Here is a 26,593-nt window from a genome sequence, read left to right as displayed (position 1 = left end):
TATACTACATAGTAGGGAAGTATGCAATTCCACCTGTGCCTTTCTGTTCCTCACTCACTTTCTCTGGTTGTCCAGCTGCTTCAGTATAATTACCCACAATCCTCCACCTTACAGCCTTGACAACCATTTGACTCAGCTTCTAGTGAAGGAAAGAAAGAGAGGTGTGAAATTGAGGGTGAACAACGCATCACACGGAAACATGCTTGTTATTTTGACCCAAGCTGTTTGTTCGACCTCGCTGTCTCGCTCGCACACTGTAGAGAGGTGAGAGTCTCGCCTGACTGAAGCAGCTCTTAAAAGAGGGTTAAACGAGTGGGGGCATGAGATGTGAGGGAATGAAAGAGAGAACAGGAACTCTCTACTGCTGTCAGTCAAGCACAATGAGCAAACGACAGTGTTAATGATTCAGCGTATCGCCTCACCCAGAGCATGACTAAAAACAACATCCAGAACCCTACAAGCATGATGAAGGGCAGGGGTGGAACAATTCATTTGTTTCCTTCATAGACCTTCTTCGTGCAAACTAAAGAGGTCTAATGCCTGGAGAGTTACTGGAAATTACTAATCCATTCTCACTGAAAAACGTAACTATTTCACAAGGTGCCGATATTGTATGAATTTGTACTTTGTGAATCATATGAAAACAACCATATTTTAGAAAAAGGTAAGCATGAAGTTTCACTCCTAACCTTACATAGCCGTCACTGGGCAGTAAGCAGATCATATAAAAAAAAATTTAAAAAAATTATTGAACAAGATTCTATCTAGTTCTATCTATCAGCTGTTGATTGGATGGACACAGATGAATTATAAGGAACGGGTGGGGTTTAAGTGGACTAAATGACTGGAGAAGTCTAGTGTAGATCACCAAAGACAAGTCTGTCATTTCACTGGAAGATTTTGATTAAAAATTATGAGGTTAATATGAAACATATTCATGGATGAACCACTCACAATAAGATCAATAACATGAATTTTGAAAATAGATTGGGTAAATTTTCATTTTATGCCAACTCATTTTTTTTATGCACGGTTAAAAAACTGACAATAATATAATGAAATATTTGAAATTTATATGTATTCCGGCAGAATACACAGATAATTGTGAATGGCTGTCAATTGAGAGATGCTTTTTGCAACCAGATGTAATTAAGGCATCTACCAACAGAAGCTAAATTTCCTGATATACTTCAAGAAAAAATGAAAAACTTTTTCTGGAAAAAGTCTGCTCCGGCTGGTAAACACCTTCAAACTATTTAGGGGCTGTTTACATGACACTGTTTTCAACTAAAAACGAAAAACTTTTTATGCGTTTTGGCCATTCATTTACACGACAACAGCGTTTTGGTGACATGATAACACAGACTTTTGAAAACGGGTTTCAAAGTGCAAGTTTTTGAAAACGCTACTGTTGTCATCTCCATGTAAACTGCAAAAACGCAAATCTGTGAAAACCATGCACATTACGTATTACGTGTTTAGTAGGGACATAACGGTATTATCAATTTCGTGGTATCGCAATAGCAAAATTGTCTTGATATTATCGTGGTCACATGACTGTATGAAACGATACGCATCCGGTGTAGACACGGTGTAAGTGAAGAAAGAAAAAGAACATTGCTGTGAGGATATCAGGGCCTTAATATGGCCATGCTAACTGTATTAGCATACTACTATGTTACTTTTATTCAATTCAGAATGTCTGAAATTCCAACTTTCTTTTTGGAAACTAAGAAATTAAAATATATTACATCAGGCTTTCAACTTTGAAACTCCTCACACAACTCAAATACAACTTAATTTAGCCAAGACATAAACAGGATGGCACCCAGAGAGATGTGCGAAGTTAAGGATAAACTTTACTTTTAAGCTAAGAAAACATTAAATGAGTCAAAATAATGACATGCCATGACAATTTATATAACATTTTCAGATTCAATTGTGTAAAACACAGTTACTTATCCTTCTGTCAACAAATGCTAGCACTGCATAGCATCATTTGTCTTCCGCTATGCGTTTGGCAGGATGACAATGAATGATTACAAAGGTAACGGTGTAAAATCTCCTCCTGTTCACATCTGGCACCAGAGTTTTAATTCATGATTTACTTTTGCAAAACCTAAATTTCACAGACTTCACAATGCATCTTGTTTTATTAAGATGTCTTGATTATCCAAGTTCTTCAGACATCTACTGCTATTATTTCTGGAACAGTAAAGAACATTTTAATTTGTTGCTAGCAAGCAATCCATACATCCACTCCAGCTCAGAATGAGGCTTTGTGCCTCAAGCATGTTTTAAAAACGGTGTCATATCATGCAGGTTTTTAAGATGGTGTCACAGCATGTATGTTTTAAAGAATGTGTCGCTGCTATTTGGGCCATCTCACATGCACTGACAATCCCCATGAGCAGTGGCTGAGAATGAACCGCACCACCACGTGGAGCTCTCCTGGAGCGAATGTTTTTAAATAAATAAACACCTGACCTCATTTAACGTACGTTTCTTTTGTACATAAGCGCATGATCTGCGTTTTCACGTGCTGTGCGTATGTGTTTGTGTCTCATTCCACTCTCTAGCTGAACTCCCTTTCTTACGTCAATCATTAGCGCTTATTCAGTTTCATCTCTTCTAATCAGCCCTACTCACTTTCAGCAAAATCAAATGCAAATCTGTCAAAATTACAGGCAACAGCCACAATTTAGAGTTTTAATTAGACCATTTGGCTACCATTCCTGCGCCTCTTCCTCTTTAAACCAAGTGTTTTTTTTTTTTGTTTTTTTTTGTTTTTTGTGATTTTTGCTTGTCAGATTGTATGAAATGAACATAGACTTTTTTTTTTTATTTCCAGGCAAAACACTGACATCATTTGTGCAAATTCTCACTTGAGTTTGTGCGGTACTATTTCAATTTCACACATCAATGAGGATGTCAGAATGTGATACAATTAGTTACGTGAAAAGCCCAGGCAACGCTGTCAATCTTGACCAAAGTCTTAGTTACAAGCTGGTATATTACGCAATCTGACATTAAAGAGAGTTGATGTTGTAGGTCTCATAATATATAATCTGACAGTCTACATAAAAGGACAGAAAAAAACAGTGTGCATCCAACTTTAGCTAAAAGTTAAAAAAGACTTTAAGACATTAATGGACATCAAATTGTGTGACTTATAAGACAACGTGTTGATTGGGCTTTTATCAATCGTGTCTCGTTCTGACATTCTTATTGACACAAGAAATTGCAACTCAGGCTCATTGGAAACACATGCCTGTTGCAACATTTCTGCAAAATGATTGCAACTCTGGACCAGGTGAGCTACCAAGCTTTGGTAGAAAAGCCATATTGAGCTGGTTTTGTGATGCAAACATAAAAAATGTATTAGTTTACAAATCATGCACTATGGTAAAAGTGTCTTGGGGTTAAAACATAGTATTGTGAAAGGAACCGTGTAAAAATAAGTCTTTATGAATCGATAAACTGCCTATGTACATGTAAAATCTGTGTGAAAAGGAATTAAAGTTGTTGGTGTTTTACTGCCATTGGTGTTTATTTCAGCTGGAAACTTCTGTGAATTGTATGCACAGGTATGTTTTTGGAGTTTTGCAAAAATGTAGAAAGAGGCACTTTTTTTCAATGAGGCTTTGTTGCGAAATTGATATGGCATCACAGAAACTCAAGCAAACACTTGCACTAATATTAGCAAAGTTTGGCCTGAAAAAGAATAAAAAGAAGTGTCTAGAGTCTTTAACCATTCACAAAATTTGTCTCAGACAGCAAAATGGTGGTAAGAATCGTACAGTGAGCACCTGCTTTATTTATGGATGAAAAGGGGAATAGGAGAATGTAGAAGTATGAAATACTCCCTCCTTGATGAAATGTTACATTTACCCTTCTGCTGTAGGATGCATCTGCTGTGATCAGCAAGGAGTTTGAGCTTGTCTGTGCATACAGTATATGAGCATGTGTGTAACTGTTAGAAGCCACTTGTCTGTGCGTGGTTTAAATTAACATTGGGTAGGCAGTAAAAGTGCTGTGAGTGAAAACTGATGTGTTTCTGAAGTAGAGGAAGACTATTGAAGAATAACAGGGTAGTTGGTGAAATAGCGTGTCAATTGACTTTATTATCAACATCAGGATTTAAAGGATTAGTTCACTTTAAAATGAAAATTACCCCAAGATTTACTTACCCTCAAGCTATAGGTGTATATGACTTTCTTCTTTCTGATGAACACAATCGGAGTTATATTAATAAATATCCTGACACATTCAAGCTTTATAATGGCACCAACGAGTATGAAGCCGATTGTGATAGGCAAAGTGTGGGTGTTTATGATCCCATACAATGGGCAAAGCTGTTTAGCTCAGCTAGCCTGCTGGCTAACATTACAGTGTTGATGTAGTGTTTAGCTACGGGGCTCTCGCTTTTGTAAGATTGTTCATCGATCCTTAGGAACTTAACACTCTGAAACGTCCTGTAAAATCCACACTTACAAAGGTTCTGCATTGCAAAGGTTCCTTTTTTTCATAAACATTCTCAGGGTCTGAATTGGGCTCGAATTGGTATAGCAAAATTTAAGCCTTCGTTGATATGTACACCTGAGCAGATGAAACTTGCAGTTATGGTAAGAGGCATGACATTTCCGGAACACGCTGTACACTGTAAACCCTAACGCTCAAAATAATTAATTGGTTTGAGTAGGGTAAACTTAAATTAAACAAATTAGTTCAATAAAATTAACTTTTATGAGTATTAAGAACTTTCTTTTTCTTTTGAGTTCACAAAACTGACACATTTTAAGTAATCTGAATTGTTTCATTGTTTTAAGTTTTATGAACTTGTTTCTTTTCATTTAGACAAACTTAAATTTAACAGAAATTGGGCTAGGATTTCTTTTTCCCAGCATGCTCTGCCATGATACTCGAAAGGGAGAGTAAATGCTAAAATTAAGTGTTATATGATTTTTTATTTATTTTTATTTTTTTGTGCAAGATTAATGTTAAGTTGGAGATTTAGTAGTGATTAATGTTTTGCTGTTTGTTTTGCTTCTATATTACCGTACTCATTTAGCAATTGCTATGCTATGCTAATGCTATCAAAGCATTGTGTTACCAATGAGCAAGTTAGCATTTACTGAATTAGCTAGTTAAAGCTAGCCAAGTTTCTGCTACTAAAAATATTTAAGTTGAGATTACATGATAATTTTAAGTTAAGTTAAATTGTTAAGAGCAATTAAAATGTATGAGTACAAAATAATAATCTGCCAGTTCTGCTTACTTAAACTTTGAATTTCTTAACTTCAACATTTTGATGTAACTGAACTCAATTTTTTTGAGTTTTGCCAAGTTATTCGGGTTTACAGTGGTTCACCAATCACAACACACTGGGCTAGCTGACCAGTCAAAGCACATTTTGTATTTTGGAAGGAGGGGCTTCTTCGACAGACTGGGAAGAGAGGTGCTGCAATAATGTAAAATATTAACAATCAAGCATGAAAACCTATTCTAATACACCCCAAAAACAAAATCAAGACTTTACAAAACGACATATTAGGATCCCTTTAAAAAAATCAGACCAGAGTGTAATATTAAGTTACTTCTAGATCGCAATCATGGTGGGAGAAACCTAGACAGAGAAAGAAACAAAATCTGTGAATGAGAAAAATGTATCTGTGGGTGTTTCCAGGCAAAGCAGTGAAAATGCAGAGAAACTTTAGATTCTCTTAAAACAACCACAATGGAACACCGATTTACATGCCATAAACAATAAGCACACAAGCTCTAGATGGTTTGTTGATGCAGTTAATTTACAGATGGCTGTTTGTGGATGAATAGTGCACTTGTGTTGGTATGCGAATCAGCATTTGTGGCTTTGTGTGCGTCTGCTGAATCTACAGCCTGGCCACACCAGTCTGACAGCATGCTGTGCTTCCGTTGTGCAAGCGGAGAGATACAGGGTCAGACTCATTTATCATAAGAGGAAGCACCTTTGTGTGTGCATGTGTGTGATATAGCAGCTTCTGTTCTGGACCACATGCTATCCACGCAGGCACGCACACACACACACAAATACGTTTTGAGACAAAACTTAAAAGCAGAAAGAGTGCTACAATTCTGGATATCCTGTGAGCAATTTCCATAGATGAGGGGCAGCATAGCTAAAGGCTCGAGACCTCATGGAACTCATACACACCTGTGTGGAAGAACTAAAGTGAATGCAGAAGATTATCTAAAAGTATGGCAGGCAGTGTATATGGAAAGAAGATCAGTCAAATTAAGAAGGAACCAAGTTGTTAAGTGCCTTATGAATTAGGAGCAAAATCTTGAATTCAATACAGTGTTTAACAGGGAGCCAGTGCAGTTGTTGGAGAACAGGGGAAATGTCTTCTACCAAAAGAGCTCTGGTGATGATTCATGCAGCCATGTTCGGGACTAACTGAAGTTTATGTAAGAGCTTGTGAGGAAGACCATAAAGAAGAGCATTACATCAGTCAATGTGTGATGTGAGAGCATGGACAATAATGGTAGTGCTCCTCATTGAGAGGGCTGGATGGATATGGTTAGTGTTATGTATATGGAAGCAGGCTGTCTGAGTAACACTGTTAATGTGTGCTTCAAATGACAGAGTATTGTAAAAGATAACACCCATGCTCTTGACTTGAATAGAGAGGGAGACTGAAGAATCATCAATACACATATATGTTTTGAACCTATGAGGAGAATTTCTGTTTAACTTTGGAAGCAAAAAAAAACATATACAGGCAAAACATAATTAAAGACAGAAAGCTTGCGCCCCAGACTGCCGTAAACGCGCTCAGGACCGTTGCTGAAAATCTTTGTTACTGTTTTTTTCGACTTTTTTTTCTACTGAAGAAAAAAACTCACCTACATCTTGGATGGGCTGAGGGTGAATAAATTAACAGCAAATTTTCATTTTGCCGTGAACTATCCCTTTATTGTAATTTTCCTGCTGCTCCAGAGTGATTCATCACATGACATGCACAGCTCAGGTGAGTGGCTTACAATAAAAACTGTATATGGAACTGAGAGATTTTAAAGAGTGTACTTCCAGGGAACTCATGCTAGTGAGCAGTGTTGGGTGTAACGCATTACTGTAATTAAATTACTTATCCACTGAAAAAGTACGGGATTACTGTTCATTTTTAGGTAATTTAATTACAGTTACTTATAATGTACTTGCGTTACATACTGTAAATTAGTTCAACAGTTCTGTATGAATCAATATTGAATTTAAAATCTAAAGTTGTCGTCTAAAGGTAAAAGTGAACACTGCCTCTTTAAAATCGTTGTAGTGCAGTTGCGTGTGAGTTCACAACTTCGCACCAGTTGGCTGTGTAGTCGCTGTCTGAAGATGCTGGCAGAAGCGAGTGGCTGTTTTGCAGAATGGAAATAATCCAATTACTTCACTTTTTTGACACAGGTAGGCAAGAACATTACGGTAAAATGTAAGCTATGTCCTAAGGAGAAAAAACTGTGCGCGCGCTCTGAGAGACAGTCTTCAGTCAATGCGCTCTCGACCAAAGCGCACACACATAGCCGCCTCTCGTGAGTGTCAGATTTTCGTGGTTTATTACACATACAAGTTCAAATACACACACAGTTACGTCAAAATGCCCGTTTTGGCGTATATTCGCGTTGGTTATGTGAATGTGAAACAGCATATTGTCTACGTCCATCAGGTCCAGGGACAACAGCCTTTAAAACATCCCACGGTCTACTATTGGTCTGTATTAGGCTGTATAATCAAACAACAAAAGAAACGGTTTAATAAGGATAAATCTATGTTTAATTTATACAGTTATGACTATGCAGAGTTATTTTATATTTGATTATTTAATTTCTGTGGTATTTTTACTTACTAGACCTACCTAAAAAAATATATAGCATTGTTTTATTTGTATCTTTATATATTTTTACTTTGGTATTGTGCACTTTTGGTGGTATAGGCTACCGGTACCGAATACTAGATTTTTGGTATTGTGACATCCCTAATTGTTACTAAAAAATGTTAAGTATTATAGTATGTTTTAAAGTTAAAAGCTATAAAAGGCTAAATTATTCCATGTTTGACTCATATTTAAATTATTAAAAGAGTTTCCTTTCTATTGTCTATGCGGTCAAGGTTTATAGGGATTTTAAGAAGTAATTAGCTTAATTACTTATTGAGTAATTAAATTACTTTTCAGACAGAGTAATTAGAAAAGTATTCTAAATACAACATTGATGATGTAATTAGTAATTACTTTTTTGAACTTACCCAACACTGCTAGTGAGCAACTGCCATTGAGACAATAGATGGACACACTATCTTCAAATACTAATGCAAGAAACAAGAATGCAAGTTCCTGTAGCTCAAACAGTAGATCATGGCAGAACTGATGAAATGTGTACCTTGAATGCAATGTAAGGAGATTTGGATAAAAGCGTCTGTCAAATACATAAACGTAAATGTAAATGAAAACATACCAATACATTAGATCACCAACTGAGCAAAAAAGGGTTTAGAACTAGAGATGCCCCAATGTATCGGTCGCTGACATTTATCGGCCTATTTCTGATCAATTTACAATCATCAGCATATCGGCTATAGCAAGAAAAAGGCTGATATAACAAACTTTATTAATTAACTGCATGCTGAATGTTAAATGGATCCAATCCATGTTCATTACACTGTAAACCCTAACACTCAAATTTGTTTTGAGTAGAGCCAACTCAAAATTAAACAAATTAGTTCAATCAAATTAACTTTTATGAGTATTTGGAAATTTCTTTTTCTTTTGAGTTCACTAAACTGACACATTTTAAGTAATCTGAATTGAATTATTAAATTAATTATTTTAATTTAGACAAACTTAAATTTAACTGAAACTGGGCTGGGATTTCCATTTCCCAGCATGCTTTGCCATGACACTCAAAAGTGAGAGTAAATGTTATATAATATTTTTGTGGGAGATTTTAATGTTTTGTTATGCTAGTTTAGAAGAGTTCTATTATGTTGGGTTTTTGTAGGGTTACCATCATGGTGACAAGTGGAGCATGAGCTTATTTGAGAACAGCTATATAGTAATGTTACGTCCAAGGACGTATTCAATGTGTTTACAATCATGTACGTGTGTTGGATGTGGTTGTGGTTGCTCTTTCTCTCTCCTTCCTTTTTCTCTCTCTCTCGTCACGAGACAGGTGCTCCAATCAGCTGTGTTCAATCCGGTGATGTCTTGGGTGATTGGATGATGACAGGAAGGAGTAGGAATTTAAGACGTGGGGGATTTGTGGAGAAGAGAGAGAGACTTCCTTCCGCCAAGGCAAATATTTCCTCCTGTTGCCAAGATTCATTTGTTGTTTGATTGTGTGATTTATTTCTGAGTAAGTGAACTCAGTATTCTGTTGTGCTCTTTAACAGAAAGAGAGTTGAAGTTGTTTAACATCTTTTGATTATGTTTATGTCTTATGTTATTTATGTTTGTTAGTATTTTATGTTCTTTTTGATTTAAGGGAATGTAGGGGGAGGGTGCCATTTTTGTTTGTACTTCTCTCTTTTTCTCCTGGTTATGGGTAGGTAGGGAGAGAGGGAAGTTGTATGTATTTTATTTGTGGATTATCTTTGTCTAGGTAATTTATAAATATTCTTGGGTTAGTTAGCTTGGTTTTGTTTGTTATTTTGGCCTAGCCCTCCCCTGAAGTTTGTTCCCTACATATGTTAATTCTTTGAGAATACTATTTTTGTTTATAAATCTTTATCCTTTCAATTAAAAAGCCTTAATTTGAATTGGTGTTTGTGTTGACTCTGGGACGGGAGGATGGATTGGCCTGGTTCTCTCTCCAAGGTTTTTTTTTTTTTATTTGGTTATTTTTATTTATTTTCTTATTTTTGTTACTGGCTCCCCAGCCCTAGATGGGTAGTTATGTAACAGTAATTACTGTACTCAGTTAGCAAGTGCTACGCTAATGCTATCAAAGCATTGTTACCAATTAGCAAGGTAGCATTTATTGAATAAGCTAGTTGAAGCTAGCCAAGTTTCCACTACTAAAAATAATTAAGTTGAGATTACATATTTTTAAGTTAAATATATCAAGTTAAGAGCAATTAAAATGTATGAGTACAAAAGAATCTGCAAGCTCTGCTTACTTAAACCTTTAATTTCTTAACTTAAATAAATTGATGTAACTGATTACCTCAAATTTGAGTTTTGCCAACTTATTCAGGTTTACAGTGTAGAAATTATTTGATGATGCAATAAACTAGCTAGAATAACTTAATGCATGTGTTTTTGAACTTTGCTAAATTAAAACATGATCAAAACACTATCTATTTTAATTACAAAACTTCAAAAAAGAGAGCAAGTGACAAATATCAGTATCGGTATTAGAATCAGCCAATAATTGTTTGTTAAATTCTGTATTGACCAAAAAAATCTTATGGGTGCATCACTAGTTAGAACTATACCTATTTGTGTTGAGGCCATAGCTTGGTGATGTTGGCCTTTTTGTAATGAAGAAATAGTTAGCTGCTGTCTAGGTGGTGGATGAACAGAATAGCAGTCTTAATTACATATCCCTCTTTTAGTGCAGAAACTGGCCATGTGCCCTGTGCAGTCCACACACACACACACACACACACACACACACACACACACACTCTGCAGGAGCCACCAGGGTGAAACATTTCAAGAGGAATGAATCAATTCGATTAATTAACAGGCCGATATTCTGCTAATGAGAAACACATTTAGGCAGGGTTTTTTTTTTTTTTTTTATGTTGGCAACCTTATCACCTTAACAGTTTAAAAGCCTCTGAAAAGTGCTGCTCTTAAGAAGTTTATTTGTTGTTATTTGCTGTCCTTTTTAGTTAAATGTTTGTATGAACTGTTATTCTCTGACACAGAGTTAAGACAGCATGTGTTAAAACTGTCATTAAACGTCTTATCATTTGTCATTAAAACACTAAAATGGTGTGAAAATCTTCTGTCTGTCGATTATGTAGCACATTGTATCTAAAGCAGAAGTTTTATCCGAAACGTTAATCTGGCAATGTTTTAATACATTGGTTGGTGTACATATGGAGGCTGTTCAGAAATTAAATATCCAGTAAGTGGCGCTAAAAGGTTAATGCTTTATCGTATTCAAAACGTAGCACCTACACTAAACTCTACCCTAGACCTAACCTAATAGTGTTAACAAAAGCAAAAGTGAGAAAAAAATGCATTTACTGAAGCCATGCCATTTTAGTTTGCTTCTCTAATTCTTTGAACTCTTTTATCCTGATTCGTGTTTCACAGAACTCACACCCGAGTGCTTCACATCTTCACAAGTGCAGTGCTGTATCGTGAGCTACTAAGCAAATTTACTATGTCAGAAAAATATGAAGCAGGTTATATGACGCAAACATCAAAAATATTATTAGTTTACAATTCATGCACTATGGTAAAAGTTTTTGGGCTCATATCATAGTATTGTGCCATGAACCTTGCGAAAATGTCTTTATTAACAGTTTGCCCTCAATCATAATTTGTGTGAAAAGGAATAAAAGTTGTTGCCTTTTTTTAGTGTGAAGTGTATGTATAGATCAGATGGGAGCCGTCAGAGAGGGCCTAAACTATTGTAAAAAAAAAAAAAAAATATATATATATATATATATATATATATATATATATATGAAGATTTCAGATGCAAAAGCCTCTAAGTAGCATTTTTATTAAGCTCGTATGTTTAGGTTCAGTAATTTCACTTTAATGGCAATTAATAGGTCATTTTCATTGCCAGTAAAGTGAAATAACTGAACATAAACATACGAGCTTGACAAAAATGCTCATTTTAGAAGCAAATTTCAGACGGCACTTAGAGGCTTTTGCATCTGAAGTCTTCATATATATATATATATATATATATATATATATATATACAAACTTTAAAAATGTATTAAATAAAAAGTCATCAGTTCTAATTTTATTTTTGGAATTCATCAATTGCAGCGAAACAATGCGTTTGTGTAAAAAAAATATCCATATTTAACAAGTTTGTAATATCTAGCTTCTGCCAGGCCGCCTTCTGTATTCAAGTTACGAAGAAAGTGTAAACTGGTGTCGCGTCAGTTACACTTTTTCCGTAAGTTGAATAGGGAAGGCGTAGGACGTAGCGTAAGCTTTTTGAACTGCTAGAGTTTTACACTTTCTTTTAAGTAGAATACGGAAGGCAGTCTGGCGGAAGCTAGGTATTTTACTTCATAACTTGTTAAATATGGATTTTTTTTTTACACAAACGCATCGCTTCGCTTCAGAAGGCCTTTATTAACCTGTATTAAGCCGTGTGGAATATGTTTATGATGGATGGATGTGGATGGAGACACTTTCTTCAGCTCATACTCTTACTGCTATTATAAAGCTCGGATGCGTCAGGATATTTATTAATATTTCTCAGATTGTGTTCATCAGAAAAAAAGAAAGTCATATACACCTAGGATGGGGTAATTTTCATTTGAAAGTGAACTAATCCTTTAACTGACAAAGGAAGACTTACACCAGAGCTTAATTTGGTGTAGAAAGCCAAAGCTTTCGAAAGCATTTCAACCCCAGGAATTATATATGCTGGAATTGTTTGCTGTTTGGGTAAGTTATTTAAAATCTAATATGTTAAGTGCCAACTGATTTTATTTTGGCTGCCACTGCCACTGTCTGCATAATAGTTACAATTTTCTCAAATCATAAGATTATTACGGTCTGTTACATTCATTTAACATTTAACCGGCTGCTGTAAAAATGCCATGATCGCTATTCACATGTCTTTGATGTGGAAGCCAATGTTGTTTGGTCTGAGTGCTGTCATGATGTGCTGGCTTACATAAAATTTTGTTGGTTTTGTGTGTCATACTTTTTGCAACACAGCCAGTTGTCAACATATTCCACTGAAATGCAAACACAGATTGTGTGATGACACAATTATTTGTAATAAGGATTTGAGGATAATAAGGATTTATTACATTTTGTTTGATTTTGGTGATAACTCTCAAACTGTGCTGATTGCATTTCTTGTCAAAGGTAACTTTTGCAGTACTATAGAAGAAGACACGATAAGCTAGGCTGATTTTAGGCTGAGTTTACTTTTTCCCGAAGAGGGAAGGGCTGAGAGGGCCAAGGTTCAAGAGTCACAGTTCGCTACTGGCATAGATACGTTTTTGCAAAACTGTAGGTTGAGACATGCATTTCCAATGAGCCTAGGTTGGTTTTTAAAGAACCCAAAACTAACCCACTCAATTTAGGATTAAAAGCCTGTAATGAAAAGTTTGTGGTTGAACACAATGGAGTAATATGGCAGCACACACAAGACAAAAAACACACAAATAATGGTAAAGTATGTCATTTTTATAATGGTATTTATCATAGAGAGTAGCTTGCAACACTAATGCCTGCATCTCTGATGAAACATTATCGACCAATTTAATGGAAACGCAGACACGAGGAGCCTTAGAGTAATTTTGGAAATAGGAATTATTGATCCCTAACACATTTGCTGATATGATGTATACTGTAAGCATTTAGGGTCACTTTTAATTTTTCGCTCACAGATATATTAATCATTTTGACTTTTTACACATTCATACTTTGTCCAAAAACCTCCCTGGACATCCACTGGTGGATGTGGGTTCTGTGAGTTATAATTAAGGTTGAGTGTTTGACTGGTATATTGAGCAGAACTGCACATGAAATGAGGTTTCTCAGTCTGCCCAATATCAGAGAGGTTGTCTGAGGACCATCGTCCTGGACATTTAGGGAAATTTCCAAACTGGCATTTTGCTAAAGGTTATTTTGTTTGATAAAATTCTGTGGTGGAAATTATATTTTAAAAATTTTTGAAACAGAAATGTCAGACTCCTTTATCTTGCTGTTGCCTAAGCATAGTTGACTAACAGCACACCCCTGAACAAGAATCTGCTGACTGACAGTAAAGCCGTTTCAGTAATGATCCAGAACAAATGTTTTTGGTGACAGGATCAAAAAATTATAAAGATTCAGTGGGATCAAAATTACCAGCACTGATGCCAACTTCTTTATCCTTCCGCCTCCATCTGTTTCTGCTCCACCGGTGACCATGGCACCAGTTTCATTTCTTTTTCCAACTCGACAACCGCTGGGGACTCAATAGCCATGCCGCTTTTAACACCATATCTTTCTCACTAGGCGGGAAATTGACCACCATGGCTTGGCTGCAATTGCTTTGGCTTATTTACGCTCTGTTTCCTTTCCATGTCTTTCTTTGCTGCAGCTTCGATGTCCTCCACTGCATCTGCAGGACGTCCTACCTGTCACTCTCTACCCACTTTCCTCCCTTTGGTCTCTAATCTTTTGCCTGCTCGCATCCCATCTGAACTTCTGCCAGCTTCTAACCAAACCATGAGGTCGTATCTGTGGGCAATAGCTGTGACGGTTCCAGATCTTACTTCATTGTCACTTGTTCCTCAGCACATATTCTGGTACACGCTACACACCGTGACTCTTCTGTCCTTTCCAGCTGGCTGAGGTGCTACCATCTATCCATCTCTTTCCGCTGCCTTCAAGTACGGATATCGACTCGTCTCTCCTCCTCACCTGTCAGTGTCTATCACACTATTGCATATCATGACTTTCCCTCTACTAAATGTATCACATTTGTAACACAACATTAGAAACTTTTCTAAAAGTCTTTTTTTTAATCATCACTTGTCTTACATTATGCTCATTCTTAAACTGTAATCATCTTTATTATTAATGTGTATAAATTTCTCACGCTATTCTTTTGGCACAATCATTTTATTAACAAAATATCCCACTACTTACTGGTGCGTCCAGTTTTCACTCAATCACCATTCCATGTAAATTATCTGTTATCTTTGCAGAAATCTAATATGAAGTTTGTACATTTATCTTTAGCAAAATAGCACATAGCAGGCAAATAAACAGATATCCATGGGTACAGTATGCGCCACATGACTAAATATGCCTCATTGTTTTCCCCTTTCACAGTCCACACTGCAATGCGAAAACTGTTTTCAAATGTATCCACTTTAGAAAGTGTCTTCAAAAAGCCTTGTTTTGCTGTCTCATCAATATCTCAGTCATATCAACGCAACTACCAAAGTACTAAAATCTGTTTTGTACCTTTATAATATACCAGTAATGGTGATTTTGATCCCAGTGAATCTTTATAATCTTTTTAGTCAGTTCACCAAAAACATTTGTTCAGGTTTTTTTTGCTGAAAAGTCTTTCGTTCAATCACTGTCGGTCAGCAAATTCTCGTTTATTTTGGAAATAAAACATCTATCATTAAAGCCTGTAAAACTGAACCACAAACCCTTCAATTGTATCGCAAAAACACACATCTGTGCTAATAAAACGCACATGTACATTACCATTTCACATATGTATAAACATGCTGTGTACAATTCTAGCACACGCACATAAACACACACAGACACATCTGCTAGATGCAGAACACAAAGCAGCTGGAGGCATTAAGCAATGCTGTATAAACACTATTACAGCAGAGTCCATTAAACACAGAGATTGCTGTCAGATAAGCATATTCACTTTACCACACAAACATACTAACACACACACACATTTGTTTTTTCTATGTTGGGAACTTTCCATTGACTTCTATTGATTTCTAATGAGCTGTTGCCCTAAATGTCTCCCTGACTTAAACTTTTTTTTTTTTTTTTTGCATTTTTTAGGTCTTCATTAAGATACTTGGTTGCTTTACGTGTCAATCAAATGGTCCTCTTCCTGTCTAAGTTTGCAGGTCTTGCACAAATATTGTCCACCTAGTATCAGAAATACTTTATATAACATTTACACATGCATTTTTGTACATTTAGATATACGATAAAACATACAACATGGATATATTGACAGCATCTAAATAAACATTTATGTGATACCACAAATAGAAAGTTCTGTCATGAAACTCTAGATGGCACAGGCTAATAGGTCTTTAACTCAACCTGCTCGTAATCACATCATTATCTATAGGCCACAGATGATTGGTTCCTGCTGTATCAGTAGCCAATGAGCTCACATGCTCAATCTTCAAATACATGAGTAGCATTTGCCTTAGCAGTGCAGTGCACTTTCAGAAACCCTCCACCTTCCCCAGCTCCACCTGTATAGATCTGCTATGGGTAATTCATGTGCGCTATATTGTACAGAAGCAGCATGTCTTACTTGCTCACAGAAGCGTGTTGTGTATGTATTGGCAGTAGCAAGTCCCGTACTTGCTCTGCAGCAGCAGCAGCAATAACCAACAGCAGCAGCAGCAATAAAAGCAGCAGCAGCGCAGCAGATCTATTCCGCCAAGACCAAACCTATCAACGTTGTCATACCCTTTACCATGCCAAACACTCCGAGAGTTGTCATGACAGAACTATGCTCAAATGGTTTAGGAAAGACAACCATTTGAGTTCAATCATGTCATTTTCCTGTTTGTACTGTATACTTTCTGTACTGTATATTTTCTGCCTTATTCTGTGATCTTTTTTTTTTTTTTTACATTGTATAAAATCCATGAGGACTTAATGCACAAGTATTTGTAGTACATAAACCAATCATAAAATTAATATATAAAATAAAATATAGGAAAAAATGATTATAGAATAAAAAATATTATAGATATTGGTTATTGTTCACAGGTGCATTTAATTTCTTATTAAGAGCAAATTGATTTCAAATTAAAAGCAAGAGATGAGACAAAAAATGAAATCTGTCAATTAGGGTCAGATAAAAGGTCAGATAAAAACTGGTATTACATCTGACATTTCTGTCCCCCTCACTTCTGAGATAATGGCTACGCCCCTGGTAAAAAAAAATTATGTAGTTAGGGTAGTATATATATATATATATATATATATATATATTGTCCAATATATAAATTATTGGAACAGTGAAATGTACTAAAATAAAACCCCCTTTATTAAACCACTTTGTCGGATTTAGCGCATCTTTACAGGTGGCAGAGAAATGCTTATTTTCTTCATTCGATTCTAACAGCGCTTATTGCGAGCAGAGCCATAGACATAAAGGACTTTGCTTCCAAAAAATTACAAACAAATAAGTAGCTGGATTCATCCTCGTACTAGACAAACTGTTATAATGAAATCCATAATTTGAGCACTTTTTATCAGCCCAGTGAACACAGCTGTATTGCGCCTTCAGCCACGGCGTGGTTTCAAGGCCACCACAGAGGATGCGTTAAAGTGGACATAAGGCCTTGGTATTAGAGGTATACTGGACCCTTGAACTTGGCAAATAGGCTAATGCACACAGCCATATTGTGCCATCAGCCCATTTCACGCCATGGTTTCTCGGCCGTCAGAGGATGCATTAAAGCGGACATAAGGCTGTGATATTAGAGATAGCCTATACTGCACTATTGAAGGCCAAATTTTGAGCAAATACAGCTTTATTCATTCATTTGTATCCATACTCTCATTTTCTTCATAGTAAAATGGCAGTGACACACAAAGGAAATAGGTTATAGTATACATAAACCGGAAATTGTAACGCGTGGACACACAATATTCAAAAGTCTGTGTATTTTTTATTTTTGCAGTGGTCCCTTTAGGGGCTCCATAATAACCCATTTTCAAAAGTTTGCATTTACAGGCCCCCAAAATGCTGGTGTTGTGTAAATGAACAGCCAAAACACATAAAAAGTTTTCCATTTTTAGTTGAAAATGGTGTTGTAGTAACACCCCCTAAAAGTCCATAAAACGTAGAGACTGTCCTCCTCACAAAAACGACCCGATAGGTCGTTTTTTCATGCACCTTATTACAACCTATATTTACGTTTTAAAGTCATGCGCCCTCTAGCTGGCGTAAAAATAATGACAGTGTCGTGTTACGTCTGTCGTCATGAAATGACGTATGACCGTCGTTACCAATCAAAATGCGTGTTCATTTAAATGTAATGTGTGGACTTTTTACACGGTCCCTTACCCACCATTTGTCCTATTTCCATTTAGCAAAACTTATTTTTTTATTAACGACTACACATACCCCAACCCTAAACCTACCCTTAGTGATTTATAGTGCATATACACTTTATGAGCACATGCCCAAATATGACGCAGATAAAAGGGTACAATGCATTAAAATGAAAGTGTCCTGTTGTCAATAATGGTGCAACTTTAGTAAACGCTCCAGTGGGTCATATTTCATGCATTAAAATTAAAATGAAAGTGTCCTGTTGTCGATAGGGGCGCAACTTCAGTAAACGCTCCTATGGGTCGAATTTCAGGGAAGTGACAAACGACCTATATGGATGTATTAGTTGGAGGATGTTGAAAACAAACATACACCTGACAATTAAACTTGGTTTAATCCTTTCCATTTCACATGGATTTTGCTATTTTCCTTTCCCAACGGATCTTACCTTACAGCTCTCTTTGTTCGCTAATGAAGTCTCACCAAAAGTTGGCTTCTAACGCTCCAGTAATATATATAGACGAGGGAGTGAAAGAGAGAGAGAGGGGCAGATAACTGACAGAATGACAGATAGACCAAGAAACATGAGCCAGTTGTATGCCACTTCCAATTTAAGACTTCCCTCCCTAGAAGACTGAAATGTAATTTCAACAAAATGCATATCAAATATATGTCAATAATTCAGTCAGAGCATCTTCAGCCAATCACAGTGTGACGGTTATGTAATCAGCTGCTCCTGTATCACACCTCCCCGCTTTATGCTGAATTACTTAAGCTGAAATGATCACATGCCTGTTAACACTCTATTTTCTGCTATGATCATAGTGGAACTATGTAAACAACAACAACAAAAAATGCACACAGTTTTTTTTGCAACAGGTCACACATAGTGAAGTTCAGTTAGATTTCAGCCTGTTCCTCACATGGTTTCAGAACCACATGTGTAATATTTATATTTACTTATATAATACTTTTATTCTTATAAATCAGTATTGCTTTAAGACTTTAAGACTTTTAATATAATGAAGAGTACCTAAAAAGGGCCGTTCACCCAACAATGAAAATTCTTTCATCATTTACTCACCCTCATGTTGTTCCAAACTTGTACCCAGCTAACAAAAAATATGTTCTAAAAACATTTTTCTAACATTCCCATTAGGTTATGAAAATATTATTTCTGAATGTTCTCTGAAAGTTCAAAACATCCAGTTTTCTTAAATGTTTAAAAAAAAAAAAAAAAAAAAAACTTTTTTCCTTGGTTCCTTGGTTATATGAGCGTTAAGAGAACATTCCATTTTATCATTCTGCAAACATTATGGGAACCTTACTTTTAAATATTCTCTGAACATTGTGAAACAACTAGTAACATTTTTAAAATATTAGATGGACATCCAACTAAAACGTTTCAGGAAAAGAAAAACATTCCATGAACGATGTATAATTTATTTATTTTTTTTCGTGCTAACGCTTTGAGAACATTATTAAAAAACAGATAAACTTTGAACGAACATTCTATTAACGTCACTGAGAGAACGTTTGTTCCATTACTTTGAGAGAACCTTGCCAGAACCTTAGCTAAATTTCTGACATTTCCTGTAAGCTGGGTATGACTTTCTTTATTTTTCTGGAACACAAACAAAGATATTTTGAAGAACATTGGGAACCAAACAACATTGGAGCCCACTGACTTTTATTGTAGATAGATAGATTGTCACAGTTATGTTTAGTTTGTCTTAGTTATCATAAACTTTTAGTTTGTTTTCATTCATCACATGTGTTCCTTTGAGTTTCCCGCCACTCATCTGTTGCCATGGACACTAACACTAATCATCACAGCTGTACTTCTTTTAGTTCATCACCATTGTGTATTTAAAGGATTAGTTCACTTTAAAATGAAAATTACCCCATGATTTACTCACCCTCAAGCCATCCTAGGTGTATATATTTTTTTTTAGATGAATACAAAAAAAAAAAAAAAAAAAGTTATATTAAAGGGAATATGAAAATTATGCAAAATCCACTTTTACATGGTGTTTGGGCATAAATGTGTGTTGGCAGTGTGTGAACACAATCACCCTACAATGATAAAAATCTACCCACTCTTTTTTTTTTTTTTTTAATCCCCATTAAACCAAAGCAGTCTCATCATCTATGTCATTTTCATTTTCTAAAGAAATGTGACGTCACATTCCTCATGCCCCGCCCACGGCCGCGGACTGACAGTCCTGCATTACCATAGTTTCCGCATAGTTGTACACTGTCCGCCATTTTCTCTGCGCTCCAGTAGCTGTATAGTAAACAATGTCTCGTCAGCAATCCCGGTGTTCTGTTTTTGGTTGTATGAGTGAGCATAAGAGTCTTCAGCTTCTCCCAGCATCTGAGCCACTGAGGACGCAAGGGATTAGTTTTATTTTTGAAGGTAATGCGCCCTCATATACCTAAATTCATTTATGTCTGCGCGAATCATTTTACACCAGACTGCTTCATGAACGAGGGTCAATACAAAGGGACAATACAAAACAAAGGTTTTGCTAAAAGGTTGTTACTCAAGGACAGATCAGTACCAACTGTTCGTGATCCAGCTTACAGTCTCCGGAGCGATACTGGTTACAGCAGTAATGAAAGGGAGAGCAAGTACTTTATTACAGTTCACCTGAGTTGATTTACGGATATAAAGTTTACCAGTTTGTTAAGCACCTCCCGAAAAGGCATAAGGTCTGTATATATAGTAGTCAACATTGATCAAAAAAGTTCATCAAAGTTGTCCTAAGAACTAAGCTGTCCTAAGAAGAAGGTTTTAGGACAACTTTGATGAAAGGTTTTGATCCACTTCAAATGTTGACTACTTTATTTGTTTACTGTTAATTATAACAAATGTTTTTGTGTAATTCGCTGTGTATGTTGATGATAAAGAGTTTATGGATAATATTTTAATGCACACTTCTCGCACTGTTTTATTAAGCTCTTACAGTGATTTTCTGGAGTGAAAACGGACACTTCATCTTTTGGGTGAAGTACAATAAACGTCATAAAACTCATCAGTAAAGTTTTGGCCATCATTCAAACGGGGTCCGGTACAACAGGCTTGTACTAATAATGGATAAAAGCAAGATGACAACATAAGTTATAACCATAATTAAACTAAACTATACCTGTTCTATCTCCATGCAGCATATATTCTCTGGATCTGTAGACATTATTGTCAAAATCCGGTTCGGACTGAACACTTACTGACAGTTTCTGACATTATTAGTGTGTCCTGACTCCTGACACAGGAGAATGAGCTCTTGAAGCTCCGCCCTCTTAGGCCAGGAGCAGCAGCTCAATTGCATTTAAAGGGACACACACTAAAACGGTGCATTGTTGCTCACTCCCAAAAATTGCCAATTTTAACATGCTATAAAAAAAAAACCTGTGGGGTATTTTGAGCTAAAACTTCACAGACACACTCTGGGGACATCAGAGACTTATTTTAAATTTTGTAAAAAAAAAAAAAGGGGGGGGGGGCATAATAGGTGCCCTTTTAATAATCACACTGATGTTCCTAAGCTTTATAATGGCAGTGCACGGAAACCACCTTCCGTATTCAACTTACAAAGAAAGTGTAATGCCTCTTTCAGTTCAAAATGCTTACGCTACGTCCTAGGCTTTTTCGTAAGTTGAATACGGAAGGCGGTATGGCGGAAGCTAGTTATTTTACTTTATAACGTGTTAAATATGGATATTTTTCTTACTCAAATGCATCGCTTCGCTTCAGAAGGCCTTTATTAACCCCCAGGAGCCGTGTGGAGTACGTTTATGATGGATGGATGCACTTTTTTTGAGTTTCAAACAGGTGGTTTCCGTGCCATTATAAACTTAAGAGCATCAGGGTGAAAGTCATATACACCTAGGATGGCTTGAGGGTGAGTAAATCATAGGGTAATTTTTATTTTTTATTGAACTAATCCTTTAAGTTCCTCCTGTTCACTCAGTGTTTGTCTGGTCACCATTGTATTAAGTGTGTGTTGCATCCTTTTTGCCTATCTTTTGGGTTATTGTTATTAAAGCTTTGTGTTGAAACCTTCTTAATCTTCATCTTGTTTACCTGCAACCACCCATGATAGATAGATAGATAGATAGATAGATAGATAGATAGATAGATAGATAGATAAGGTTGTCAACAATACTAACAGACACTCAGATTATGGTCACGGGGAGTGAAACAAGTCTGTTCTAGTTTCAAAGGTGCTGGGGTGTGACAAAAAAACTGAGAACCATTAGTGGATCATGCTGTTCTGAACGACACTTCCGCGCAAACCTCTGTTGAACAAGCCACCCTGTGATCGCATTTCAAAGCTCAAGCTGTGTGAGAGAGAGAGAGAAAGATAGAGAGAGAGAGAGAAAGAAAGAAAGAAAGATTTTAACTGCATGTGAAAAGGGATTAAGAGCTGAGGAAGCTTTCGTGTATGAGACGGTGTGAGACAATGCTCTGTGATTGCAGCGTTGCTTTCCGTTCCGCAGCTGGGCTTTATTTTCACTGCTGAAATTTAGAGTGCCTCTAAACACATTGCTCACCATCTGTTATATCACACACAGACCCACACACACATTTATATAGATGAGCTAGCAGTACATTCTGTCATCATATTCTTTCAGGGCATAATGACCTACTGTAGTTTTGCTGCAGATACAGTTCTCATCAGTAGACCTGTCCTCAGGCATGTGGAATCTCATATCTGAAACTTTATTTACTCCTTCAGCAAAGTCAAACCACTGAAGACTGAGGTCGACTTGACCAAGAGAAGTATGTGCTGTTGTTAAAACTGAATGATGTATTTCATCATTAGCGAAAAGCTGAACCTCCTTTCAGATCCTTGTGAGCCAGTAATCTGACTACATCAAGCAAAATGGATTTCTTATAATGGATGACAATGGAAGAGTATATTTAATATATATATTAACTATCGGGGATATCTGTTTGACAACCAATGAAAAATGGAAAAACTAGAGTTTACACACTTGAGCTTTATAGGTAATATTACCATCAGTTGTTTTTCTTTTAATTACAAATATTTGGAATATTTGCAATTATTTACCAGCAGATGGCAGCCTTTCTTATTGTCACACTCTGTTATTCACAGACTCCATTTCCCAGAACTCTCTGCTCATTATTAGTTTATAAGTTTCAGCTGTGTCTTGTTTAAACCATGTCATTAACTCTGTCTATTTATACTCCTCTAGGTTTTGTATCAGTATGAAGTCTTGTTTTGTGTTACTGACAGTTTTCTGAGTAGTTTTGTTGTTTCTGGTTCTGATATCTGCCTTGTCTTGGATTTGGACTGATAACTAGTGATGGGCAAATGAAGCCTCATGAAGCACTGAGGCTTTCCCCTCATTGTTCCGGGAAAAGATTCAAAGCTTCAAGAGTGTCGAAAACAGCGGCATCTGGTGTTTAGTAAAAAGTAAAGCAGCCAAAACCCTGTGAAACAAGCTTCGTCGGACAAAGCAGCCACTATACAGTTTCATGTTACGTGCTCAAATAAAAGCCTAATAGTGCGTGCGTTTGTGTGTTGAATTTATCTCTGTGATAAATTCATTTACTCATTAAATTGTGACATTTAATGCCAGTATGAATATCAATATGATGTAACAGAAGAATAATGTACATTGTACATATATGAATTGCATATGGCAAATATTTTATTTTCCTGAAATAATTTGTATTCCTCATATTACTTGTATGACTGGGTATTTAAAAATGTATTTGAATACATCTGAAAGTGAATCGCACATGTGATTGGACAGAAAGTGAGGCTTTGTTTGTCAGTGGTCACGTGATTTTTACGTTACCAACACAAGCCTCGAATCGAGGCTTCGTCTGGCACGCCTATTTATTTTCTCATTAAACTGCACGTGGATCCTCACTCTCTGTGCTCAGTGCTGTCCTTTTGTAACAGAAGACTTCATCAAATATGGATCCAGCAGTTGAGTTAGTCCGCATGCGCCAAGGTAACCACACCCTCAAAGAGCACATTCAGATTTTCCTGGACATTGCAAATGTTTCTAAACTGCCAGATTGTGCTCTCATTGACTTTTTCTGTTACGGGCTTAACCTTCCGCTCAAGGACAAGTTAATCCATGCTGCTCCTCGAGGGTCGTTTAGTGAATTTCTGGACTATGCACTGTTAAGTGGATCCCCTTTCACCGTGGGAGTGGTTGACGGGGACGCTTCACGAACATTTTTTGGGAGGGGGCTACGTGAGACAAGCTTCGATGGCCACGGAGCTTGGCCAGCACTTTCCATCTGCGCCCACTCTAATGCTAACAACACCAGTGATTACAACGCATGCCAGTGCAGTCATGTCAGAACTTATAACCGTCAGCGCAGCCATGCCTGAGCTCCCAGCAGTCAGGATCGCCAACCCAAAGCCTCTAGTTAAGGATGAGACCTTTCCGTCTTTAGCGGTCATGGACACCATCCCTGTGTTCCCGGGTGTCGTCGACGCTGCGATTGAGGACGCCAAGGCCTTCTATCCACATTGGGGTTTGATGGCTAAATTGGCAGATCTGCCTCTGAGAACAGTCAGAAAACCTGACTTTCCTAAGCCACTATCCTTTAGTATTCCTGCTGACACTTCTCTGGTCCCCGAGGTCATTCTGCCTTCCTCTGTGCTTTCAGTGATGGCAGTGGCGTTTTGGTGCGTTTGGGCGACGCTCGTCGAAGCGACTGTTGTATCAGTGCCAAAGCATGCTCCAGTCCATGAATTCACTTTAGAGCCCGCTCCAGTCCATGAATCCTCTCCTGAGTCTGCTTCAGTATATGAGTCTGAGCCCAAGTCTGTTTCTGAGCCTGTTCGAGTCTATAAGTCTGTTCCTGAGCCTGAGGCTGTCTCTGAGCCTGTTCGAGTCTATAAGTCTGTTCCTGAGCCTGAGTCTGTTCCTGAACCCAAGTCTGTTTCTGGGCCTGTTCGAGTCTACGAATCTGTTCCTGAACCTGAGTCTGTTCCTGAGCCTGAGGCTGTCTCTGGGCCTGTTAGAGTCTACAAGTCTGTTCCTGTCAATGAGTCTGTGGACTCTGAACCTGCACCTGTCCACGAACCTGACACAAAGCCTACTCCTGAGGTCAGTTCAGATCTTGTACTTCCTTTTGAATACTGCCTTGTGTCTACGTTGGTTAACTCTGCCACTCCAGTCACTAATGTGGATGTCAAGTCTGTATGCCCTGTCAGTTTTGAGAAGTCTACCTGGCCCTGGTTTGCTGCTGATCCGCTTTGGGAATTTCTGGATCCATCTGCCTGGCTCCGGTGGTCGTCGTCTCCACCCTTGAAACCTTCTGTTCTGCATGCTCTGTCTTGGAGACCTTCTGTCCAGCGTGCACCGCCCTGGAGACCTCAGAAGGTCCAGCATGCTTTGCCCTGGAGATCTTCTGGCTATGTTACATCTGTCAGCTGCGGATGCAATTATTTACCAGCAGATGGCAGCCTTCCTTATTGTTACACTCTGTTATTCATAGACTCCATTTCCCAGAACTTTCTGCTCATTATTAGTTCATCAGTTTCAGCTGTGTCTTGTTTAAACCATGTCATTAACTCTGTCTATTTATACTCCTCTAGGTTTTGTATCAGTATGAAGTCTTGTTTTGTGTTACTGACAGTTTTCTGAGTAGTCTTGTTGTTCCTGGTTCTGATATCTGCCTTGTCTTGGATTTGGACTGATAACTGGAGCTTTGACCCTCTGCCTGGCTTTTGGACTAAGACTGTGGATTGTATTTTCTCATTAAACTGCATGTGGATCCTCTCTGTCCTTTCGTAACAGCTGCATATGCATATTATTATTTCAATTAAGATTTTTGTTAATTGAAATAAAGCTGAAATAAAATATAAATATAAGATGAGAAATTTATTCCAGTCAGACACCAAGGAACATTTCTCATGTGTTTATTAAAATGTAATATGTTATTTTTTCTTATTTTAAAATAATAAAAATGACAAAAACATAAAATTACTAAAAATGTAACAATTTTTTTTTTTTTTTTTTTAAAAAGCTAATTCAAAATATCAATACAAACTATAATATTAAATAAATCATGCTAAAATAACACTGCAAGGAATCCTAAAAAAAACAAAACTGATCACAGTTTCCACAAAAATATGAAGCAGCACAACTGTTTTCAACACTGATTATAATGTTTCTTGAGCATCAAATAGGCATATTAGAATGATTTCTGAAGGATCATGTGACACTTAAGACTTGAGTAATGATGCTGAAAATTCAACTATAGGAGACTTCTTTCAAAAACATTTTTAAAAACCATTGAATGACAGTGTATATATATATTGCTATCCGATTATACTTTTAGGTATCTTTGCATTTTGATATGACTCTAATGGCCTAAGCCCCGGATGCCATTTGTGTCTATCAATGCTCCAGAGTGACAGCTAAATCCATGCAAAGATATATGTATAGTGTGCTAAGCAACTACATGATCAATGTATTAGTTGTCAGTGCATGTGTGTGTGTCCTCGTGACTCCAAAATAAAGCTTGTAACATCAGGTAGCATCACACAGCACTCAGACTCTTATCTCCTGGTGTAGCATTCCAACACACTGCTATATTTACCTCCCAATCTTAACTACA

General features: G+C 36.9%; 1 protein-coding gene across 2 annotated transcripts in view; it reads right to left on the bottom strand.

Annotated features, from left to right (window-relative positions):
• Positions 1-26,593, bottom strand: part of LOC127502442 (exostosin-1a) — a 337,216-nt gene that overhangs the window by 285,733 nt on the left and 24,890 nt on the right. The gene's annotated exons all lie outside the window — the stretch shown is intronic.

The sequence above is a fragment of the Ctenopharyngodon idella genome, chromosome 20 (assembly GCF_019924925.1).
Source record: "Ctenopharyngodon idella isolate HZGC_01 chromosome 20, HZGC01, whole genome shotgun sequence".
In the NCBI taxonomy this organism is placed as follows: Eukaryota; Metazoa; Chordata; class Actinopteri; order Cypriniformes; family Xenocyprididae; genus Ctenopharyngodon; species Ctenopharyngodon idella.
Note: the sequence above shows the minus strand (reverse complement) of the source record. Positions and strands in the feature narration are given on the sequence as shown.